This window comes from Anopheles arabiensis, chromosome 3, assembly GCF_016920715.1.
Source record: "Anopheles arabiensis isolate DONGOLA chromosome 3, AaraD3, whole genome shotgun sequence".
In the NCBI taxonomy this organism is placed as follows: domain Eukaryota; kingdom Metazoa; phylum Arthropoda; class Insecta; order Diptera; family Culicidae; genus Anopheles; species Anopheles arabiensis.
Window position 1 is genome coordinate 92,205,149 of NC_053518.1, and position 15,822 is coordinate 92,220,970.

The window sequence follows — 15,822 nt, forward strand, 5'->3', positions numbered from 1 at the left end:
GTGCAGACGGGCGCCTGGTTCGATTGCGCTGAAGGAGAATTCAAAACACAAACCTACAAACACACACACAGCACAATGAGTGCGCGAGTTTCTTCGCCCCGATCGCAAATAAACGAGCTCATTAGGCAGCGGGCAGGGCAAACGGTCGCACACCTCACCACCATTTGCAATGGTTAAACATTTGCCCGAAGGATTTACACCTTTTTTTTTGCGCGCAAGGGCTCGCAAACCGGGCAAGGGGTTCAATAATCGAGAACGGGGCGTTAAAACGACGACACTAATGGTCAATTAATACACCTTGTTTCTAGCGACCGTTGCGCCGCATTCGCCCAAGGCTCTGAGAACCTCGCGGTTCTTCGTTCTTGCCAATGAGTCCTGCGGGCTCCAATCGATGGTAAACATCCGTCAGACGGGGTTGCCGATAGCGAACCGATGCATCGGGGCATTTTTCACACCCCAAAGCGGCGACGCACAGAGCGGGCGTACAAGATCACTTCCATTCCAGTGTGCGTTGTCCACCCAATGTGTTTGTCACTTTAAGGCTCTCTCTCGCTCTCTCTCTGCTTCCACCCACCAAGGAGGGTCGATGACAGTCCTGGGGTTTGTCACCTTCCCTCCGAAACCAAACCGACCGGATCAGTAAACCGAACCGCCCCACCGCGGCTGATGTCATCGTCACAAATAGTCGGCTTAATCATATGCGCCATACCACCAGCGCGCACAGTACTTGCCAGCTTTTCGAGCTTTTGCATGGTGGCGAGCGAGTTTTGTTTTTAGACAGACGGCTGGCCGAGAGACTGAAAACAGCCAACCATCCTGGTAGGGTGTTGTTTTGGTTGATTTTTTGGTGACGATCGATCTGATGCCGAGGCACTTCAAGCGCTGGGTACTTTCGGCGTCGAAAAGGCCTCTTGTTTGGCCAAAAGAGGCGTCGAAAAGAACAAGAGACTCTTGTTTGTATTCTACTAATAATAGTGTGGTATAAAATATAAGTTTTTCAATATTTTTTGACATGTTTTATCTACATTCAAGTTTATTACGCACTTTACATTTAATTTGCACTTAAATTGGAAGAGAAAACTTATAAAGAACATTCCCTGCAGCGCGATCGCTGCACACACTTGTCACATTGGTCTCCACCCTGCTGTCAATCTACGTCATCTAATCAGTTAACATATTTTCCAACCTTCCGTATGCTACTTCCTCGCGAACAAAAAAATCTGTACTCGCTTCAATGGCTCACCACCGCCACCATGAGATCAATGACATCATCCTCCGACGACCAGACGACGGAAGAAAGTTGCCGTTCCAAAAATATGCATATTCCGTCAGCCTTCCCGATTTGTCGATTTGTCCAGTGAGAAGGTGAATAAGAAATGGCGACAGCAAAAACACAACAAAAAAAACCTGACCAAACGAGCGAGCGTCGCTTTCCACCTGGCTGAGCGCTTTCCCATCACCAGCAGAACTGCAGAACGGGATCGCATGCGGGTGGAGATGGTAATCAGCGCGAAGGTCGTCTCGGTGTGAAGTAAAAATGGTAGCGGTCAGTAGGTAAATTCGAAAGATTTATACTCTACATTCGAAATCTACAACACACTAACACACTACCAATTAATACGCCGTGCAGGAGGGATGAAAAATGGTACGCACTGAAGTCATTCTCTGGCTTGGTCCGCTCTGGAGACACGACAACCATCAGGCGGAATGAATTGTCTCCAAAGAGGAGAGTCGTGTTTTGGGGTACTGATCAAGCACACTAACCAGTGTGCAGTGTTTTCGGCGCACGGTAATAAATGTGTACAAGCAACGTTGACTTATGCTGTGCACTTTTGCTGTGTCCCGCACACTCGTTTCCCACCGGCGGTAAACATATGCTGCGCCTGAAGAAGGTCAACTGGTGCTCGGTTGATGGTGTCCAGCAGATAAGATAGCGGTGTAACACTTACCCGCGGATTGGTGGTCCGGAGTATTGTCAGTGGAGGAGTAGTGGGCTTTTATTTCAATGATGGCGATGCTTCTTCTTAAGCAGCAGAAGAAGCGTTCAGCTTCGTACAATCGTCTTAACGTAATGTGCTGCAATGAAACGAAACGATGCAATTCGTTAGTCACTTTTGGTTTTGGAGTCAAACTTTGCGCTGTCTGTGCTGTGGGAATGAGCTATTTTGGGAAATATTTATAGCAAAAGTTGTATTTACTAGGACAAACAACATCATTTAGTTTGTTGTCGGCTTTGTTGTAAAAATAAATGACAATAAAGCACATTATCTTTTCTTGCAACGTCAGCGGAATTGATGCAACGGATAAGAAATGACAAATCGTAAAATGGGCTCAAGTGTCGAATGAAAACCAATTTATGAAAGGTAAACAACACTGGTTGGCCTAAAAACTTAAACCGACAAAATCAACCATGTCTTATCTACTTTCTGACGCTTAATTTCAAACAAATTACGGAGCATTTTTAGCTTTAGCTGGATGGCTAAACTCTTGCAGCAACTGGCGGTTAGATCGTTACCACGCTTATCATAACGTAATCTAACTGGGCGACTGGGAACTCTGCCGATTTTTTGACAGTCACTCAAAACCAGTACCATCGACGACTCTAAACACATCATTTCACCATTTCAGGCTATAGTTTGGTGCATTACCAAACCCGACTGAGTCGCTTCTCTCTCTCTCTCTCTCTCTCTCTCTCTCTCTCTCTCTCTCTCTCTCTCTCTCTCTCTCTCTTTTTATTATTATTTTTTTCGCTACCTTCCTCCGTAGCTCCCAACCAGTCCGTTCGGACAAGGGAGCGTTCGTAAGTAGCGTTCCGTCGCGAAACGAAGCCGACGATTCGCACCGCCAATCGATTCGTTCATCTTCCCGAAACGGCACACGCAAAATAGCCCTGTTTGCCCACTTTCACGCCAAACAAAACGAGCACGATCCACCCACAAAAGCTAAAGCTGGGGGTCCTGTAGCCAAACACTGCCGAGCGGATAGCCACTGAAATGGCTGCGCGGTTGCGGCACCGAGACACCCGCGGTTGCACATTCTACACACAGGGTGAAACGCTAACCAATGTGGCCTAAAGGTGTCCGATCCAATGGGGGGGGGGGGGGGGGGAGATTTTGAAGATAATTTTGAATGGCTTTGGAACCATTTGCACGTGTTATGGGAGCTTGGCACGCAAAAGTATCAAAGTTTGTGTAGCTTATAATCCTTCGATCTTGTCTACTCATATCATGCGTTATTTGCCTTTCAATTTGTTTATTTTTTAAGATTATTATAAATTTTACTTCATCTTAATTACAAAATATCAAACTAATTATTGGAAAAGATTTGATGAATAGATTTTGTAAATGAATCATCGCCTATGCAAAACAAACATTACAGCAACTGCATCCAATCTGTCCGGTAAGTATATTGCCATAATAACCCTAATTGTGCCATAAAGCTATTATGGCTAGCTTCTATACTGATTATTGTTTTAGTGGTTTGAATTATAGGGCCAAATGTTAATGTCAAATGAGTAACATTCAATTTTGCAGTGAATCAAATTGCTTCACTAAACAAAAAACTGATCAATGATGATATTAAGCCTCTGCTAGTCTAACGACACCCCGAACGCGACACCAAAAATTCCCTAACCAACACGCATTTGCCACTAACAACACGTCTATCTCGCCCGTGATGCTACCCACGGGGTACAAAGTAGTTTGCAAACAACAACAACAACAAAAAATCCCACTGAAGAATAACACCAACAACAGCAAATCTCTCGCCTTTTTGCCGTTTTGCCAGCCTTTATCGAGGCGATCGTTACGTAAGCCGGACTCGGGATACGTAACGGGCCAAACACCGTATCGGAACGTCATCTCGCGGACCTTCTTCCAGCCGAGCCGAACAGCAGGCAGAGCCAGTGACAGAGCTTCTCCTCATGGGGAGACCTTAGCAAGTTCACCGAAAGCGAAAACCTACACACAAAACGGCTCGCACACCTCGCACCGGCTAGCATTAACATCGTTCTTCCCTAATACTAACACACACACACACACTAAAACGACACTTTGACGACTCCCACACTACTAGCGCCTTCTTTCTAAACGAATCGACACCCAACGCACAACCACCACCATCTCCGAGGGGCGCTGTATTGAGCACGTACCCCGATCGGCAATCGGTCACGATTTTCACGTACAAATATTCCAAATTGGCAACGCGCCAGCAAATGGGCCACTTTTATGTCATTGTTGTTGGTGGTGGGTACAATCTCCCCCTCCGCTTCCATGCGATACAGCAGAAGAAAAATGCCACCAATTTCAATGGGGCGCCCTAATAGCCGAAACCTCCGCATCCGCCTCAAAGCCACCAAATGTTTCCGCCTGTTTGACATTGGGCACGCACCGTGGCGAGGGCGGTATTAAATTATAACTTCCGATGTGGTGTGGGGGTTTTTTCTCTCTTTTTTGAAGCTCACCGGTGGAACCTTTTATTACTCTTCGACTGTGCTTTACAGTGTAGGCAAGACGCACAGTTTTGGGAGCCTGATGGTATATTATTACACGATTGTACTTCCTATAATTATGGCAAAACGATCGAGGGCATATGCAAAACCGATGATCTGATTGATTTTCATAACGATCATTTGTTTAAGCGGTTCAATGAGTTCTCGTGGCACAAGTGCGTAACGAGTGGGTAGTGTGATCTTAAAAAAGTGTAACGATCTTGTCAAGGTAAACCACTCATATTTACACTGTTTACATCGTCTAAGATAGAAATGTAGCCTTCGGACTAAAAGTATGACAATGGAGACGACTATATTGTTGCAATTAAGTCGTTTCAGAAAAAGTAATAAGTAAGTAACACCATCTGAAAGCTATAATTAGAAATTCCTACTTCTTCCAAGAGTGATCATACACAGATACATTGTTCAATGACTAATGAATTGGCTGAGGCTGGCACTAGGCCATAAACGGAAACTGTGTACAAAATATATTTTTAAACCTTTTGTACAAACAGTTTGATCATCCAAAAAAAGAACAGTTTGCGTCATTAATACAACTTTATGGCTTGTGTAATAATGAAACGATCTGTTGCTGTTTGGAATAACCCAGCAATAAAAAGATCATCCTCCCGGTGAGCCCCACAATTTGTATGTTACTCTGTTCACCTTTGCTTTGTAGTTTTATGAAAAAAGGGCACGTGTTGGCAAGCCGTTAATTCCACGACAAGCTTTCCGACACTCGTGATACGGCAAATTTTGACATCAACCAATCGGGTGTGTGCCAAACCATCAAGCCACGTGCCCCAAAGCTCCCTGGCTTTAATTCAATTTTAACACTCACTTCCCGCAGTACACAACGCACACCACGAACAACATTATCCACTTCAGCTGGCACTCCACTTCAGCTTACACACCAGGCCTGAAAGGAAAAGGCTGGAAACCAATTAAATGTGCTGAATGCAGCAAAGGTAAGCGAATCCAATCCCAATGCCCACTCTACAAGCCAAAAACCTGGAGTCTATAGTGTCCACAACGCAACTCCCCATCAGGTATCGCAGCGATTGGTTGGCATGTAATTGAATGAAGTTATACGCATTTAATTCGCAAATTCAACATGACAAATGAAACCCACCTCCTCCCTTTTCCTGGGTGAGGTTTTGGGTCGCGTATTGTTATCGTGCTAGCACCACCCGCCTCCAGCAGCACGGCTTTGACTCCACGCGACCGCACACATGATCGATGCGCTGCAATGTGTGAGGCTTTAATCCTATCCCTTTTTGAGGGATGCGGAATTTACTTTGTGTGTGCGTGTGTGTCTGGAGGGTCACTTCAAGGAGGACAGACCGCACAGGCGATCGTCGTCACCGTCGTTACAGTCCACGCGGAGCATCCCGCGGTCGAGTGGTAGCGCGCAGGCCTCCATCATCCCTTTTAGCGAGGGGTTGTTTACCAGAAGTGCCAAATTAAAATTTTGCGTTCCTCAAATAACAAAAACGAAATCCCACCATTCTTGGAGTTCCCCATCCAAAAGGGGGATTAAGCTGGACACACGGGAAAACGCCACCTGGCGGGCGGTAACGAATTAGCAATTATTCGAAGCTCGCATAAAACTGCCTTATCATTCAGTGGAATCAATTTTGGATCGGCATCGCCGAAAATCTCCGAGATCCTTTTTTAACGGGATGAAGGGTGGGGGGGGTCATTTTAAGGCCCCTTTTCGGCGCAGGAGAACAGAGCGGGCCATTCTTCTGCCGGGCGGAAATTGAGTACGATCAAACGGTTACAGGAGAAGGATTGGAAGGTTACTAGAATAGAACAGTTTAATAGGAAGCTTAAAGATTGAAATACTATTTTATGTACTAAAAAGTCCATTAAAGTAATCATTGACATTTTTAAGAAACATTTTTATAATCGTCTGTATTTAAAAATTGATTTTAGTAAAGATGATATGAATTTGCTATTCAGCAGGAGTAATATAACTTTACGTGTACTAACTGATGTACTAAAACCCATTGCATTAGTATCTCTCTGCAGAATCCAATCTTTCAACTCAAATTTCAAGAAACACATCCACATTCCAAAGCGTCTGCCTTCCAAGCACTTTTCAAGTCGAAAGGCCAGCTCCTCCCTCCCTCGACCAGAGATGACAGAGCGACACTGTGCGCTGTTGGGTTTCGCGCCTCGCGCCGACATCGCGATGGTGATAAATTGACACCGTGGCGCAGCACGGTGGATCGCACACGTTTTGGACAGTTCGTACGCTTCGATCGCGCGATAGGTGGTACCGTTCTTTATCGTTGTAGTTTTTGTTTTCCTCCCCCTTTCGCTTCTCTTCTGTTTCCCAGCCATCCCCACCAAAGAAACGCACAAATAAGGTCCATTGTTAATTGGTGTTGGCCTTTGAAATGCTTTGCTGCTTCGCTCCAGCCCAATGTTACACGTCCTTTCGCAAACGGAATCCTTTCATTCCCACTCCCACTCCCGGTGCGGGGTTTGAGAATTGGTAGAAAAATAAGCTAACTGTCAGCTTCCAGTCAACGGGTAACGGATGGCCGCAGGAAATCGTGCCACCGCAACATAAAAAAAAGAAAGAAAAAGAGCAACCGCACGCCACTTTCGCAGAAGGACACCCAATTCCGGGATGGGGGCGTGTGTGTGTGTGTGTGTGATGTACTGCATAACTCATCGCAGGGGACTTGGGTTGTTGCTGAAACAACGCCACAACCAATGGCAGATGACAGCGATTCTATTTTAACGCATTTTACGACTGTGAAACTATTCTTTGAAACTAGGTTCTAGGCGCAAGAACATATTCGACCGTTTTGTAGAAACGGTAGGGAAGCAATAAAATATGCAAATTTGTCTAACATTCTTACTGTGTTGTGCTACCCGAGACTGGCGCGAGGTGTTTGTCAAAACATGGACAGTAAATTTCTTATTTCCCTTTAGGTAGCAAGCGGGCCGTTTCATTCTAAATCCAAAGAATGGATGTATCTGGATCATGACAGCTTGGGAGAAAGGGAGTATCAATTTAAGGCCCAAAAAATTTATTGATATTTCATGCGAGAAGAGATGGCAAGAGCAATGACAAGAAGAAATAAACTAGAATAAATTAAATGCTATATCTTTGAAGCGATATCTGGCCATTTTATTTGAGAACTATTGGAAACTACTCTGATTTTAATTTAATTTACTGAATTTCCAGAAATAACCCACACTACGGGTTATTTTTTTATAGTAAAGGTACTAATTGCCCTATTCCATTTTAGCGCCATCTGGTGACAAATTAGGTTTGAGTAGTTAGATATTTTGGTATAGAAATAAAGTAATTCTATAGCATGGTATCAAACCCGATGATCTGCTCAAATAACCTTTTGTACTCTGACAGTGATCCAGTTCAATAAAAACGCTATCCATCATTTTCTACTGAGTAAAACTCAACTCTGCTCGACACAATCGCGATAAGCATTGTGCCTGATTGTTCAGTGTAAACAGTAATTTTCGACGGCGCAGTTACACCCTCACCCGCAACGCAAAACAGCCACATTCCGATGCGTTTTGTAGCAGATGTTCGATTCCGCCCTGGACGACCACTCCCTTTCCGGCTTGGAACACACCATAATGCACCATAAACACGATCGCGTCACCGATTTGACTCAAATCACACACACGGGCACGCACGTAACGTGAACCATTCAAGCGACACACGATCCGTTCAAGGTCAGCCGCTTCCAGCAGCAGCATTAGCATGTGTCCTGCCCAACACGCAGCAGCAGCAGCAGATGATCGAGAAAAGCCAACCTTGACAGCCTCCACTGTCAACTCTAATCACGTTCTCGCTTCGCCTGCGTTCGTCAACAGTGTCACCGAGTGGGAGGATGCGGCAGGCGAACGGAAGCCCGACCTTCCGGGCGCGCGCACTCAGTTCCGACACACTCACGCGCGCAGCTTCCTACACGGGGTTGACACGGGGGTGGTATGGCGATGGTGGCTGAATGTACGCGAGCACGAGGCGCCTAGCCCCTAGGTAGTTGTGTGGCGGTGGTGGTGGCCTCGCTGAAACGCGATCGGAGCTTGAATGCGAACGAAGAAATGCGGAGGTGGCCATCGTGCGGTGGACAATGTACGCGTTCCCTTGAACTCACCTTCAGTCACAAAACGCTGAGGCTACAATGTCTGTGTGTTTGTGTGTGTGTTTGCTTTGATTTTTTGACGTATAGTTCCAAAGGTGTTGCTTCAGTGACGCATCTTGAAGACTTTGAAGAATGAGATTTTAAGGAAGTCACAATGTTTGTTCCATGACTACGCTATGCGTAGTTTAGTAACTGATGTTTGACTTTTTCGTTAGCTGAGATTGCTGTTTTGGATATCAGTGATCGTCTTAAACACCAAAGCAAATATACGGTTACCTTGGAGAAACGTTTTGGAGATCACATTTTATGTGGGAAATAGCCATCAAAGCCCAGTTCTTGGAGCAAGATTTAGAAGAGATATTCTAAACCCATCCTAGACACATTTCACGTCGTCGTGTTCCTGAAATGTACAAAATCTGATCTCCAAATAAAGCTTCGTCGTTTCGCATGTGTGGCAGTATACATATTGACACCTTCCCTATTCCACTGCTCTCTGCCATCTACGGATTATCCCTAATTCCCCCCAAAAAAGTCTAATCTAAAGTTCTCCTTTAACTCGATTTCTCCTCCACATCAAAGGCAACGCTTTGAAAATATGGTGATTAAACTCCCAACAACTAAACCCCATGACTTTGTCCACCGACGCAGAATGACCGGCTAAACTTCCTGTCTTTAGCCGTAACGCTTCCTCAAAACAATCAAGAACCGTGCGGCCGAACGTTGCCCAAGACCACCAAGCGACACTGCGACGACCATCCCGTAACTCCCGTAATAACCCAACTAATACCTAGGCAAAAAAGCGGTGGCTAAGCGGCACCGAGAAAACTAATTGAAGAATAATCTCTTCCCAGCGTCAATTCCCGCCCGCGGAGCAGGGCGCGTTGTGTGAGATGTGATTATAATTGGGATGGGCTTCCCCATTGCCCAGAGTCAGTGAGCTTGGGAAACGTCGTCCAGATCGGGACAGCTTCCAACAGTTTGCACGTAGGCAACATTGACGCAGATCTTCCAAGCCATCCAGGACAGGATGCTTCGTTGGGGGACAATTTTCTGTTCTGTTTTGCAATAAAATAGTCATGAAGTCGGAATGATGGGCCGTACGTGGAATTGGACAGCGGCGGACCTAAATGATGGTGTTGTTGTTGTTTTTTTTATTGGAAGAACTCGGGAGATAGTCGTAATGGCATTTGACGATGTCCGTTACCAGCTTGTGTGTTCTTGGGGGACCTTGGGAAATGAGTTTGCTGGAGGAGTGTATATCTTTTAATGTCCATTGCTTACCAATGTTGGGTACTTAGAAGCTTTTACTAGTACAATTGTCTATCTTTTCAGCTTTTAGGTAGTTAATTCTTTAATTTATAATGTGCTCAGAATCATCTCCTAATGCTCATAATCTATAATTTTATGCGAAATTCTTTGATAATCCAAATGTCGATATTAAGGTACTCATTCTTTTAAAGACATTAAAAGTAAGGAGCATGGGACTTAGTACTGTGACGTAAAACATCATCAGATCAATTAATTGAGCGATTCCGAAGAACAGTTAATAACTTACTATAAATAAGTTTCAAAAGATATCTCAGAAAGAAATAATTTTAAAACAAAACAGCAACAATTTTCCGTCGAAAAATAACCCCTTAGTGAGAATACGGAACATCCTTGAATTAATGATAATTTTTTATCTTCACTGACGTAATAAAACAAATTACCATACCAGCTCTTGCTGGACAGTTGGCTTTACCGCTTTGCCGGTACCGGCTAGCGATGTTTATCACGACGCAAAGATTCTCACACGACGCGGCAAGTAACCAGTTTGTGAAGCATTTATTTTATCTCTCGTACCTAATGTCCACCCGTTCCACCTGTGCACAGCCCCACAGGCACAGGCTCGGGAGGACGCGTTGTGAATGAGCATTATAGCTGATTTCGGTTGAATGAATAAACGCTCCCCTCATCACGGACGAGCGATTAGCCACGGGGTTATGAGCTTCGTCAAAGCCCTGCAAAGCCCGGTAGAACAGTGTACCAACATCGCTTCGCAAAACACGCGCTACGCACGCATATTTAAACAGAAAAAAGAGCAGTCTTCTGTCCTCTTGCGCTGCGAGATTCCACCGAATATCGAATTATGCCCACGCAGTGATGAACCACGACGGGCGAAAAACTACGCCGACTGCATACCAAATCGATTATTGTGAATTAATTTGGTGCTCCATTGTTTACGTGCCGTGAGACATGGGATACTTTGGGGTCCCTCGCTTTTCAGATTCGATGATTGAGACGAGTAGCGTGGGGAGAGCGAAAGAAAACCGCAAAGCTCAAACGGGCGTAACGAGCGTCCGTTGGCTTGTGGTTTTGGGAAATAATTACCAAATGTAGGCACAGAGAGCGCGAACACACAGGGAACAGCAACAAAGTATCGAAAGGTTATTTCGATTCCCAAATATGAATTGCGGTTGTAATGGCTTCATTCCTACAGGAGTTCCGGCTCGAAGGACCAGTATTTTGCATAGAAGCAAGCGGTGAGTGAAACACAAAAATCAATACCAAAACACATACCTGATTTACAGTTTCGATGTGCCAAAGGGCGTCCACAATGCACCGTTAGCTTCTTTTTGTTTGCGTTTCACTGTTCACGCGCGTGATTGATCACGCGTACAAAACGCTAACAGGGCGGCCGCTCAGATAAGCAAACGCTAATCCATTAAGACGTCACTGGACGTCGCGGGAATTGTGACAATCCCAGGTTCGATTACTGGTGCTAAATCGCTAAACCGTTACGCTACGTTAGCTAGGTAAACATATTAGGTTTCTACTCCTTGTCCGTCTGTCACACTTACAATTGCGCCTCTGGGCCGCTGGTAACTCCTTGTAATCACCAAAACCCCGAAGCGGAAGCAATCACTCAAGAGGCGCGAGCGCGCGCGTGCTGGAATGTGATATTTTAAACCGAAAGAGTAAAATTACACCCACAGACGCACGGGAGGAGATTGACGCACTTGAGGGATTGTTAAATGATAAGAACAATTTTTGCAACACTTAACACACAAACACACCCACACACGTACACTTAGTAACGACGAGCTTAATTCACTTAGTGTGCTTTTAGAGTAAACTAATTTAAAATCAACAACGGCAGCTGCACCAACAACAACAAAAAACGGGTTTGTCACTTGTTGCGCGGTTGAAATCTTTCCTTCACATAAATGATTAGCATTACGCGTTTACGTCACATTACTACACACACACACTGCAATTAGCATCCTTCTTTTTTATTTACCCCTTGCTCGCTCTGTGCCTCGTTTGAGCTCGTGATCGTGAAAACGGACCAGTTCTTTGCCCGAGCCCGTGTGGTTAGTCGCGGGTTAGACTATTAATTTGCTTTCGTTCAATTCGTGCACCGTTTCGGAGGTTTCGGTGGCGTACGCGCGCACACACGCGTTTTCGTTTTGCGTAGCACTAAACAGCTTTCGTGCGCGTCCCAGTGGGTTACGCGGTCGGAGTGTGTCACAGTCAAAAATCGCCAATTGTGGACGGCACCGCGTTCGGACGGAGACTGTGCGAAAACGGATCGGGGCAAAAAGCAAATCTCGTACTCATCGGGTTTTGCTCAGCCGATACACATGTTCGCACGCTCTCGCTCATTCTCTCTTTCTGCGTCGCGATGGTAACGGAGAGAGCATGAGCGTGCGCTAAACGGAGCTTGTGGTGGGACAAAGGGCGCCCAAAAGCGAATGGGAATGTTTCGATCCGGGTAATAGGAGCGTTTTAGGAGATTATTTTGGTAATAGATCGTGAAATAAAAAAAAAAGTTTTATTTCGGAAGCTATCTTAACGTTAATTAAAATTTATTTACATTTGAAATCAAGTATTTTTTTCTCTTGTTCTACTTTTCAATGAATTTCTGCGATATTTTAATTTCAGTTGTTCAATATTATAAATGAATCAAACTAATCGAACAAATTAACCTTTCCAATCCCATAGTTCGCATTCCACGCGCGCGGAGAGCCGCGGAGATCGAACGCGCGAGAGAATGTTGCCATACCTTGCGTCACGAAAGACTTGTACGCCACCGCCAGCCACGAACCCCCCCCGTCTCCTTCCATCGGCCATAGGCGATCTCGGCAATGAATGAATCGATCGATCGAGCGTCTCAACGCCCGAGCAAGAATGAAATCACTCGCTTCGCGATAGCACCAATACTAGCAGTACGGCCCCTGTGTAGGTGGTACCGAAGGCAAGACAGGTGTGATCGCACCGTTCGCGAAGGTGTCTGGGACCTCGTTTCCTTGGCGCGAAAGGGCGAAAAAGCATGCACGAAGAGGGAGAGAGGGTTGATCGAGAAAATCTTGAGAGCCGCAGGTTTAGGTTAACGAGTACGACCGTACGGGTACTACGTCACCGACAACAACCACACCAACCGACGGCCTGCGTCGGCTGCGAAACGCGCGGGTAAGATTTGTACGCGCAAATTCCTATTTATTGCCAAGTGCACTCGTTTGCGTGTTCGCTCACGGCAGTGGTACGGCTGGAGTGTACGATCGTGCCCTAGCGCTACGACAACATACAGCCCGTGCCTCTTGTGCACTAAACGTGTACATACAATTAACTTATCGATCGATTTCTTGACTTCGAAAACCACTACAACCATAGGCGACGAACCTGCAGTTGAGCAAAAGAGAAGTCCCCTAGTGGAGACCCTGTTGGTATTACGGTTACGTTACCCAGGTAACGTACTGGCAAAAATCGAATTCTTTGTACCTCTTCCACTGCCCATCATCGCCCAGCCTACTGCCACTCAATTAGCAGCATGGAAAAGCAATACCGCGTGCTTTATCGGTTTCCGATTGTTTGTCCTGCGCCACTGTGCTGCGCGATGGTGCGCGATGAAACAAAATAAAATACCAAAATCACCGTATACGTCAACCGATTGTCATCATCATGGTTGAGTGCGAGTACGATACACCTGAACTCTAGACCGAGGTGAACATAAATTTCAGTTCGGTGGTGCGAGCTAATTAATATAAATCACCCCGATAACACACCGCGTGCGTGCCATCGGCGATCGAGCTGCACGGGGCCACCAGATCTTCCTAGGAATGATCCGTCCACTTTCCACCAGCGCGTCCACCTTCGCGTCAATCAATTAGAACTGCTTAGTTGAGCGTGCAGCGATAATGAGCCGTGGTTGGTTTTCGGTCGGTGCCGAATTGTCGTGTTTTGTCGTTTGTCGTACCAGACGGACGATTTGTAATGCCCTCTCCTCTCCCTTCCCGCGCTGTACGAGGGTGCATGCGAACGAGAACAAACCGCCTGGCAGAACATCCGCTTTTGTGGGGCCCAACAAATCGTTCAAATTCAATGCTGGGGCCGCGTGAGGCAGGGTGGTACTCTTGTTTGTTTGATTGGTTTGATACTTACCAATTCAAAGCGTCAATCAGAGTTGTGTGTTAGTTTTTTGTGTTTTTTTTTTTTTGTTGCTTTTTGTGAATTAAAAAACAAACACCATTTCCGGCAAGAAGGTTTTAGTTTTACGGTGGAATGCATACGATTAAAACAGGTTTACGTACCCCGGTGGGTGGAGGAGAGGGCATTTAAAGTTCAATTTTAAAGAGCACTGCTGGATGCTTTTAAGATTATCGGTTTGATGAGGATCAGATGTTGAGATTAAAGTAGAATTGATCATAAATATTTGTAAAACAAATTACACGATTACTTTACTCGTTCTGATCGCTTTTATTAGCGCAAAGCTGTATGCCTTTTACAAAGTAGAGTTTCTTGAATTATGTAGTACAATAAAGAATAATTAAAAACGAGCTTCTGTTCCATATTAAAATGCCCTTTAAAAAACATCCCAAAACAACCCTTTATGACAAATTGTAACCTGAGACACACAACGGCCGACTGACAGGAAACAACTCGTACAACTTCATCAACAAACGCCTCAGCTGGCTACATTCAGCCCACCAAAATCGACATCAGAACCACCCCAACTGCCGCTAATGAATGTTTTCTTTCGCTCAATCTCCTCTCCGCCCCTCATTTCGGCATAGTTTGATAGCACGAGGCCACCACTAAAACATGTCGACCCAAGCCGCACGAACACAATGTCGACGATCCTCACTACACCGTCACAAAACCGTGCACTCTCGTCGTGAAAACCCCCCCATTCGCGCACACGGACTGAACCGACGCTGACACTGAACCTTCCCTAAATGGCAGTCAACCCCGCGAGCCAGGAACACGGCTCCCCCCTTCGTGCGAGACCCGCTCCTTCCCGTCCCAGCGCTGCACGGAAAGGTTTTAGCGCGCACAGTCACCACCACTGGCACGTAACAAGGTGACAAGGTGGCTGCACAACGCACCGGTCACACCAGTGCGCACACAGATGGTTGCAATTTTCACCATTCGGCTGCAATTGCACCGTCCCAGCAGTGCCAAAATCTGTCCCCAGCTAGGGCATGGGTGAAACATTGCCTTGGCGTGCGAAAAAAGCACCCCAAAGCGTGTGATTGAAAGTGAAATTTTGACGCAACCTTCGCGCCGCGCGGCTGATGATCTCGCGCAAAGGCACAAAGCATAGCCGCTCTTGTGTGTGTGTGTGAGTGTGTGGGCACAAAGCATCAACATGATATGCTGGCTACTTCAACATCAATCGACTGCGTCCGCCGTACGTACCATCATCGGTAGGTCGTATCGCACCAGGAGACCCGAAGGCTGCGCAATTAAAGATTATTGATTCCACGCGATCCTTCATGCATGCACACTGCGGGGCTTTAAGGTGCTCGCTCCGCATCCAATCGAAAATGTGACCCCAAAAAGCACTGCACGAAGCACCGCACTCGTCGCTTATGATTCGCGCATAATTGCTGTTTTATGAGAATGGCCCAAACGGATGCTAACCGTGTTTGGGTAAAACAACCAGCCTGCTGCCGCCAGTTCGGTTAATGATGGTGTTGCGGTCCTACTGACACACACACTAAGACAACTTTGTGCCCAGTGGCCTGATAAGGAATGATTTCATATGAGTGATTAATTATTTGCTTGCAAAAGGGTTCGTTAGTCGCTGTGGTGGATAGAATTGGGAGCAAAGTTGCTGTGTGGCGCCACTGTAAATACCCGAGGTTTAATATGGAAAAGATTAAATGTCGAGATCAACATTGACGGTTGCATGAGTTATGATGAGAATTTTATGTTGAC

The 15,822-nt window shown here is 45.9% G+C and overlaps 1 protein-coding gene across 1 annotated transcript in view; it reads right to left on the reverse strand.

Moving 5' to 3' along the window:
- The window catches only part of LOC120901384, a 32,973-nt gene extending 20,782 nt beyond the window's left edge, over window positions 1-12,191 (reverse strand). The window contains exons 1-2 of the mRNA XM_040309292.1: window positions 11,182-12,191; window positions 1,950-2,076 (exon numbers count right to left, since the gene is read on the reverse strand). The gene's annotated coding sequence lies outside the window, so the exon portion shown is untranslated. The remainder of the gene's footprint in view (window positions 1-1,949; window positions 2,077-11,181) is intronic.
- Between the last annotated feature and the right edge of the window lie 3,631 nt (window positions 12,192-15,822).